The 9,588-nt window shown below is 42.7% G+C and overlaps 2 pseudogenes; one reads left to right on the top strand and one right to left on the bottom strand.

Moving 5' to 3' along the window:
• Positions 1-9,588, bottom strand: part of LOC126515576 (ferritin light chain-like) — a 35,999-nt pseudogene that overhangs the window by 20,806 nt on the left and 5,605 nt on the right.
• Positions 3,440-5,052, top strand: LOC126515597 (MRG/MORF4L-binding protein-like; annotated as a pseudogene).

The raw sequence follows: 9,588 nt of genomic DNA, 5'->3' as shown, positions 1-9,588 counted from the left end.
GCTGGGATTAAAGGTGTGCGCCACCATCGCCCGGCCTCCTCCCATTTTATAATCCTCTCTAGTGCTGGGATTCAAAGCATGCACCACTACCACCAGGTTTCTATGACAACTAGTGTGGCTACTAGGATTAAAGGTGTGTATCACCACTGCCTGGTCTGTAAGGCTGACCAGGGCAGTTGTTTTACTTTCTGATCTTCAGGCAAGCTTTATCTATTAAAATACAAATTAAATATCATTACAGACCTTGTCTAAAAAGAAAGAAGAAAGGAAGAAAAAAGAAAAAGGATGAGAAGGGCAGACCAACAGCAGGCACAATGAAAATGTAATTTCTTTTCTACACTGGAAATAGAATCCGGGAACCTGACACCTAATAACAGGAGTGCGGATATGTGAATATGTGAGTGCTCTTGAATGTGGAGGCCAGAGGGTGACATCAAGTACACACCTTTAATTCCAGCACTCCAGACACAGAGGTACACAAATGTCTTGTGAATTTGAGGCCAGTCTGGTCTACAGATTGAGTTCCAAGCTACATAGTAGTAAGATCATGTCTCAAAAACAAAAACAACAAAAAAAAAAAAACAAAAACAAATTTCTGGTGCGGCAGAATTGTCTGTATTCAGTCATGTTCTGGATAAACGCTGATTGGCCAAGCAGGAAGTATAGGCAGGTCAACCAGACAGGAAGTAGAGGCAGGTCAACCAGACAGGAAGTAGAGGCAGGGTGATGAGAATAGGAGTGTTCTGGGAAGCAGGAAGCTCCCTCCACACTCCTGCCCAGACCACCGAGAAGCAAGATGTAATCTACTCTGCTGAAAAAGGTATTGAGCCACATGACTAACATAGATCAGAATAATGGGTTAATATAAGTGATAAGAGCTAATAAGAAGCCTGAGCTAATGGGCCAATCAGTTTTATAACTTACGAAGATCTCTGTGTGATTTTCTCTGGGATTTGCTGGCTGTGGGGTGCCAGGCAGGACAGAAACCCCAACAAGCTGGCTCCTCATGCTACAACTTTCTCATTTCTCATTCATTATTTACTTGAACAGCGTTTCTTACTGCCACCAATTTAGCTAGTCTATCTAGCCAGCTTGCCCCAGGAATCCCATCTCCAACTCCCTTGCCCTTGGATTACAGAAAGGGCACCATAATCATTTCCTCTGGAGTTTATGTGGTTCTAAGGCTCCAAATCACAGGTCTCTGCTTACTGAGTTGTATCCTCAGTCCTAATAATAGGATGAGAGGAGGTTGGTATTTTAAGACAATGTTTCTGTGTAGCCTGGGCTATCCTGGAACTTATTCTGTAGAGCAGGCCAGCCTCTAGCTCATGGAGATCTGCCTGTCTCTGACTCTGCCTCCCAAATGCTAGGATTAAAGGCATGCACCATTGACTGGCCTAATAATTGGATTTTAAAGAAACTCTTAAAAAGATCATAATAGGGAACAGGAGAGGATAACAGGATATAAGTGACATGAAGGAGACAAGGACTACTTAGGAAGTACTGGGATAAGGTACAGAACGGGGCTGGGCGATAGAAAAGCATTTTTTAAAGGTTATAACTTCCCACCTATAATTCCAGCACTAGGAAAGCAGAAGCAAAAAGATCCAGTTTAAGGCCAGCCTAATCTACATATAGCCTGTCTCAGAATATAGCCATTCTCAGAATAAGAGAATGAATGAATGAATGAATGAATGAATGAAAAGGAATGAGCCAGGCAATGGTGATGCACGCCTTTAATCCTAGCATTTAGGAGGTAGAGACAGTGAGTTCAAGGCCAGTTTGGTCTACTAAGAGTTACAGAACAACCAGAACTGTAACCCTGCCTTGAAAAAAGACAAGGAATGAAGGTGATTAATACAAGAATTGGAAAGTCAGGCGGTGGCAGCACACATCTTTAATCCCAGCACTCAGGAGGCAGAGGCAGGCAGGTCTGAGAGTCCAAGGTCAGCCTGGTCTATAAGAGCTAGTTCCACGGCAAATAGGGCTGCTGCACAGAAAAACCCTGCATAAATAAATAAATAAATAAATAAATAAATAAATGTAAAGGAATTGGGACAGGGAGAGCACAATGAACACAAAAAATAAGTGTGCTACAGTGAAAGCCTATCTCAAAAACAATAAAAGTTGGCATGATGGCACAAGTGGGAACTTCACATCTGATATCATTTGGTTAGACAGTCCAAAGCCAAGGACACTACAAATACTATGAAAAATGTCCTAGCCAGGCAGTGATGGCGCATGCCTTTAATCCCAGCACTCAGGAGACAGGCAAACGGATCTCTTTGAGTTCGAGACCAGCCTGGTCTACAAGAGCTAGTTCCAGGAAAGGCACCAAAGCTACAGAGAAACCCTGGCTCGAAAAAAAAGAAAGAAAGAAAGAAAGAAAGAAAGAGAGAGAGAGAGAGAGAGAGAGAGAGAGAGAGAGAAAAGAAAAATGTCCTTCAAAGCTTCATGTACAGTATATAATAATGCAAACCTCACATTCAGACTGGGGTTCCACTCCATACAACTCACTGCGTGTATATAAATAATCTGGAAACAAAGCACCTCTGCTCCACAGCATGCTGGAAACTCAGCCTGTAATTTCTTACCAGCCTTTCCTTGTATCCTCATCACATAGATGAGATACCCCTTTTACTGTTGATATTGTCTATGAAATTCTTCTTACATTTATTTTACTTTCTTACAGATATGAGTGTTTTGCTTGCACGTATTATCTACACACCACACTTATGCAATTCCAGTAGAAGCCAGAAAAGGGCTTCAGAGCTCCTGGAACTGGACTTACCAACCATTAGTTGTCATGTGGGTTCTGGGAATTGAACTCAAGTCCTCTGGGTAAACAGCCAGTGCCTTTAACTGATAAGCCATCTCTCTAGCCCTGGAGAAAAAGATTTTAATAATCAATGTTGAACAAATGCTTTATCTAGTTGAAGTAGCTGTCTCTGAGAACAAAAGTGTCTGACATCATCTCACTTGTGTGCTCAGTAGGTGGAATCAGAGAAAGGATCTAGCGAAATATATTTGTTATTCTGAATAAAATAGCAATTTCTCTTGAATTCTTTTCCCTCCTTTCTAACTCAAATGTCCTCACCAACTATACAAAGCCCTAAGTTTACACATATATTTCTCCCTAAAAACAAACCCTGAGAGATGACTCAGTGGTTAACAGCACCTGTTCTTGCAAAGGACTCTGGCTCAAACCCATATGGTAGTTCACGACCATCTGCAATTCCAGTTCTAGAAGAAAATCCTTCCTCTGACATCCTTTGGCACAGACACATGTGGTGCACATACTTATATGCAGTCAATGACTCATTTACTTAAAAAACAACAAACAAAGAACACAAACCAAAGCCAGACATGGTGGAGAACACATACATGCTAGCACTTAAAGACTAAGGTAGAAGGACAAGTTCAAGTCTTATTATGAGCTATGTGGCATGGTCCAAGTCAGCCTGTATAATACTGTGGAATAGAATATTTGTTTAACAAAGATGTGTTACATTTGTTTGTGTTGCAGAATGATTGTTAGCTATGTAAAGGTGTGTTGCTTTCATTTGATTAATTGTTTAACTAGATAAAGATGTGGAAGTGCTCGTTGCTCATGGCACAGGTGCCCCAGATAACAAGGGCCCAGGCGAGGCAGCCCCAAGCCCTTAAGAATGGTAGTGTGGAGTCCTGAGGTGGAGGTGTGTCTCTTCCACGCCATGCTGGGCCGCAAGCCTGTTGGGGTGAAACGGCACTTCCACATGATTTGTATTTGAGACAAGTTCAGGCAGAATATTGGGCGCCAGGTCATCTGGGACCATCTGAGCACTATGTATGACATGCAGGCACTGCATGAGTCTGGGATTCTTCCATTCCCAAATCCAGAGAGGAACTTTGTCCTTCCCGAGGAGATCATTCAGGAGGTCCAAGAAGAAGCGATCATTGAAGAGGAAATGGAGGAGATGAAGGAGAATGTGGACGCCCCCCAACCGTGGGGCTGATGTTCTTGGGGAAAGCATTAGAAAAATCCAGCAAAGATTTGGGGTGCAAAAAAGGGGAAGACAAGCGGAAACACAGCAGGGTCACTGACAAGATCCTAACTGCCAACAGCAATCCTTTCAACCCCAGGATGGCCACAAAGATGTTCCAACGCTGCAGGCCCTCACTGCCTGTTCTCAGGTCCCTGGGTGAATGTGACCATCCAGCAGACATGCTAGTAGGGGCTTCTACTGTGTCATCAGACCAGCAGAGCTCCTGATTAGTCCAGCATCCACTCTGCTTGGATGGTAAAGCCTCTGAGCCAGTCTCTCACTTTCTCCTGGTTGGTTTCTCCTTTGCCCACAGTGTGTGAAGAGGAGCAGGTGCATGGGACCAGAAGACGGCAAGTCAGCAAGCAATAAGAGGCCATCCTCACTGTCCTTTGACGGAGGGAGCCATTCATCTTCCCTGGATGCCACTCTTTGCATTGGCTTGTCCTGTGAGGCTCCAGTGTGCACCAGCATCAGGAGTCTTTGGAGTTCATGCAGCACACACTGTGCACCAAAGGCCTCTCCCATCTGGGAAACAGAACTGGATATTTTGCCTCATTCACTTGTACTGTAACAATGTATATAATTTGGTTGGTATTTCACTATTTTTTGTTTTGTTTTTTCTTGTTGTTGTTGTTGTTTTTTAAAGACAACCTGCTTTATTTTATTTTTATTTATTTATTTATTTTTGGTTTTTCAAGACAGGGTTTCTCTGTAGCTTTGGAGCCTGTCCTGGAACTAGCTCTTGTAGACCAGGCTGGCCTCAAACTCACAGAGATCCGCCTGCCTCTACCTCCCTAGTGCTAGGATTAAAGGCGTGTGCCACCACCACCTGGCTCACTATTTAAGAAGCCTATTTTACTAATGTTTCGTATGAAGAAAAATACTGCAGAAGTTAAACTTGAGAAAAGGAGAGCCAGCCAGTCAGCCAGGACCTCATCAGCCAGCCAGGGAAAGCCAGGGGTCAGACAGACAGACATGGAGGAAGTAGGACACACACAAGGAAAGAAAGGTAAAAGCTCCAAGGCAAAACATAGATGAAGAGAAACAGGTTAAATTAAGTTATAGGAGCTAGTGGGATAAGGCCAAACATTCATTACTAATAAATCATGACTTGGGGGATGGCAGTCCGAGAAAGCCTGCTGTAGTACAACACAATGATTCTCGTCTGAAACACGGTGAGGTGAACCTGCACTACGCAGCGAGACCATGTCTCAAAATTCATAAAGCAAGCCCACAAGGTAGCACACACCTTCAATTCCAGCGCTACTTGAGACAAAGTCAGGTGGATCTCTGTGAGCTCATGGTCATTCAGAGCTACACAGAGAAACCCTGTCTCAAAAAAAGAAAAAAGTCTTTGTTGTCTTTATCTTCTTCTTAAGTACTGCTCCAAAATAAACACTTTCACTTTCTGCAGTCTGGCAAGGATAGCTGAAGTGCCAATAACCCAGGGCTAGAAATATGGCTCAGTTATCGAAGTGGTTACTAGAATGCACAAAGCCCTGAATTCCGTCCCAGAACCACATAAATTGGGTGTGGTAGTATATGCATAATCCTAGCACTCAGGAAGTAAAGGCAAATCAGGAGTTCAAGGCCATCCTCCGTTACGTAGTCGTAAGCCAGTCCAGGGCTAAAGACGCCCCCCACACACACTTCAAATAAATAAATAAATTAGTTAAATAGGTCACACTCTTCAAACAGAACAAAAACAGCCATTAAAAATTAGGTAAAAATTGGGCTGAGGGATGGCTCAGAGGTTAAGAGCACTGACTGTTCTTCCAGAGGTCCTGAGTTCAATTCCCAGCAACCACATGGTGGCTCACAACCATCTATAATGAGATCTGGTGCCCTCTTCTGGCCTGCAGGGATGCAGGCAGATGCTGTATACACAATAATTAAAAAAAAAAAATTAGGTAACATGCAGGGACATAGTGGCGCATGCCTTTAATCCCAGCACTTGGCCCTCGTTAGTAAATAGTGGTGAAAAAAAAATCCCAACACTTGAGAGGCAGAGGCAGGCGGATCTCGGTGAGTTCAAATTGGTCTATAAAAGCTAGCTAGCTTCAGGACAGCTCAAAAAAAAAAGAATTGGGTAATACATGTAATACAGGCTGGAGAGACAGCAAAGGAAAAGCACTTCTCAAAGCCAGGCAGAGAAATGCAGGTTTGGGAGCTGGAGGATAGATGGCTCAGGCTGCTCTTCCAGGGGTTCTAAATTCAATTACCAGCAACAAGCAACACATAGTGGCTCACAACCATCTATGATGAGGTCTGGTGCCCTCTTCTGGCACAAAGGCAAACATGCAGGCAGAACACTCTATATAAATAAATAAATCTTAAAAAAAAATTAGGTAACAAAGTCAAGACAGTGGTGGCAGCACACTAGGGAAGCAGAGACAGGTGGACCTCTGTGAATTTGAGGCTGGTCTGGTCTACAGAGTGAGTTCTAGGACAGCCAGGGTGGTAAAACAGAAACCCTCTATCTTAAAAAAAAATGATTAGGTAGTGCAAACAGCCTCCATTCCTTCAGGAAATGGCTGGCTTTAGAATGACTGTGCTCTAACCAGAATCTCCTTCCCCTACCACCCACTTTCCCTGTGAGACTCCAAACATCATCCTTACCCTTCTCAGATTCGTTCCAAAGCCAAACGCCCTCTGCATCATCACTGCACCTTCTGCTATTTCATATCCTAAGACTTAACATACTATCCTGGACTGCTTGTCTGTCACCTTCCCTGAACCATAAATAATTTGAAGAGCAAAGACAAAAATCTCATTCTTTTTTGGTGGTGGGGATGACAGAGGGAGGGTAGGGAGTGGTTGGTTTAAGAAAAAGTCTTTCAGCAATCCATACCTCAGGTTCCCATTGAAATTATAGGGGTGTACCATCACCTGGCTTCACTCCTTCTTAGATCCCAGTATGGAACATATATCAAGCAATTATTTACTTACTGGATATGACTTTTATGCAAGTATCTTCTGTAATTTTTTTCCCTTGTTTTTCTGAGGCAGGACTTCATACTATCTCCAAGACTAGCCTCAAACTCATTATCCTCCTGACTCAGTCTCCCAAGTGCTGGGAATACAACCCTATTCCCAGTTCCCTTCTGTGACTTTGGTAATACATTTTCCCTCATGAACCAACTGAATTTAGGCTAGTATTAACATTATTAGTATGGAAACTTATCTCCAGCTGATAGCAAAAAAAAAAAAATCCTCACTTGTTAAAGGGAATAAGAATTGGGAGCTGAGAGGTGGTTCAGTGGTTAGGAGTACTAGCTGCTCTTCTAGAGGACCCAGGTTCCCAGCATCTACATGGCAGCTCACAACTATCTGTAACTGCAATTCCAAGTGATTGGTGCCCTCTTCTAGCCTCCTCAGTGGTTAACAGTGTATATACATTATACCATGTGTTAACAGAAAATAATCACGTAATTTTCTTCTGCCTTATTCTTTCAGCATTTTCCTTCCTTTCCTTATTTTCTATCTTTTATGTCTGCATTGTGTCCTCTTTTTTCCCTTTAAGTTCTCTCCACACACCCATTCACATGCCCTACTATTTGGGTATCTGTGAGTACCATTTTGTCCAATAGGGAGAACTTGGGCCAAGAAGGACCCAGAACTTGGGCCTGGCATATATTTCCTGCTAACTTATGCATGACACTAACATATTTCGTGTGTCTATCAGGGAATCAGCAAATGACATCCTAACAGAAAACAGGGTCACCGGGACAAACTGCAAAGTAGGTAGGAAATGTTTCTAAGCTGTACTTTCTCAATTTACATTTTCTTTATTTGGGGGTTGGGGGGAACAGTTAAAAGGATCAAACCCAGAGCCATGACACACCCACCAGGCAAGGACTCCAGCACTGAGCTACAAAATGCCCCAGCCCTACTATCTATAACTGTTTTATTCATGTTTATGTGTATGTACAAATACCACATGTATACGGGTGCCCACAGTTGCCTAAGGAGGCCAGAAATGGGTATCAGGTGCTCTAGAGGTGGAATTATAGACAGTTGTAAGACACCTATGGGTGACAGGACAGTCAGTAGGCACAATTAACTGCTGAGTCTTCTCTCCAGTCCTTATTAATTTTTATTTTTTGGACAGATGTGACAGCACACATCTTTAATTCCAGCACTCCAGAAGCAGAGGCAGGTGGACCTCTGAGTTCAAGGACAGCCTGGTCTACACAGTGAGACTCTATCTGAAAAATACAAAAAAGAAGCTGGAAGAAAGGCTCAGGGATTAAGAGCACGTTCTGCTCTTACAGAGGACTCTTGTTCAGTTCCCAGAACCCACAATAGGCAGCAGTAACACCAGTTCCAGGAAACCTTCTGGCTTCTGCAGGCCTGCACACATGTAGTATGCATACAGTCAAGCAGCCATTCATAGACACAAAAATAAACAAAAAATTTTTAAGTCTTTTAGGGACTACAAGATGGCTCAGTGGTTAATAGTATAAATCATTCTTCCAGAGTACCTGAGTTCAAGCTCAGCACCTATTTCAGTCAGTACATAACTGCCTATAACTTCAGCTTTTGGGGATACAAAAACTTATTCTGGACTCTAAGGGCACTGCACTCATGTGTACAAACCCACGCAGACACACATATATACACATAATCAAAATAAAGGTTTCTTTTTAAAGAGTAATTTTATTTTAACTGTGTGTGGGCAGGTATACATGAATGTTATTTTAAATAAACATGAAATAGGGGGTAGAGAAATGACTCGGTGGTTAAAAACACTTTTGTGTTTAAAAAGATAAAAACGAGTGTGATGTACTAGCACAACCTTTTAATCCCAGCATTCTGGAGGCAGGTGTAAACAGGTCTCTGTGAACTCAAGGCCAGCCTGTTCTACAGATCAAGTTCTTGCCCAGCCTACACAGCGATACCCTGTCCCTGTTTCAAAAAATAAATAAGAAATAAATAAGGAGCTGGCCGGTGTTGGCGCACACCTTTAATCCCAGCACTCCGGAGACAGAGAAAGACCCCTGTGAGTTTGAGGCCAGCCTGGTCTACAAGAGCTAGTTCCAGGACATGCTCCAAAGCTACAGAGAAACCCTGCCTTGAAAAACCAAAAAAAATAAAAAATAAAATAACGAAAAGAAAAAGAAATAAATAAGGAGTCAGTTTGGTGAGATTCTAGCATTTAAGAGTAAGGTAGGAAAATTACAAATATGAGCCAGGCAGTGGTGGCGCACACCTTTAATCCCAGCACTTGGGAGGCAGAGGCTGGCCAGTCTGATATATAAAGCGAGTTCCAGGTACAACTGTTAAATGTAGAGACCCTGTCTCAAAACATTCAAAGAAAAAAGAAAGAAAAGAAAAAAATTACAATTTTAAGCCAGCCTGGAGTGTATAGTGAGACACAAGAACACAACAGGGCCTGAAAAGATGATTCAGTAGTTAAGAGCACTGATTGTTCTTCCAGAGGATCCAGGTTCAATTCCCAGCATCGACATGGTAGCTCACAACTGTCTGTAACTCCACTTTCAGGGGACCCAACACCCATAGCAAAACACTAATGCACATTAAAAAAAAAAAGTATAAGGAG

This window comes from Alexandromys fortis, unplaced genomic scaffold (assembly GCF_014885135.2).
Source record: "Alexandromys fortis isolate MF-2015 unplaced genomic scaffold, M_Fortis_MF-2015_v1.1 scaffold_158, whole genome shotgun sequence".
NCBI lineage: Eukaryota > Metazoa > Chordata > Mammalia > Rodentia > Cricetidae > Alexandromys > Alexandromys fortis.
Note: the sequence above shows the minus strand (reverse complement) of the source record. Positions and strands in the feature narration are given on the sequence as shown.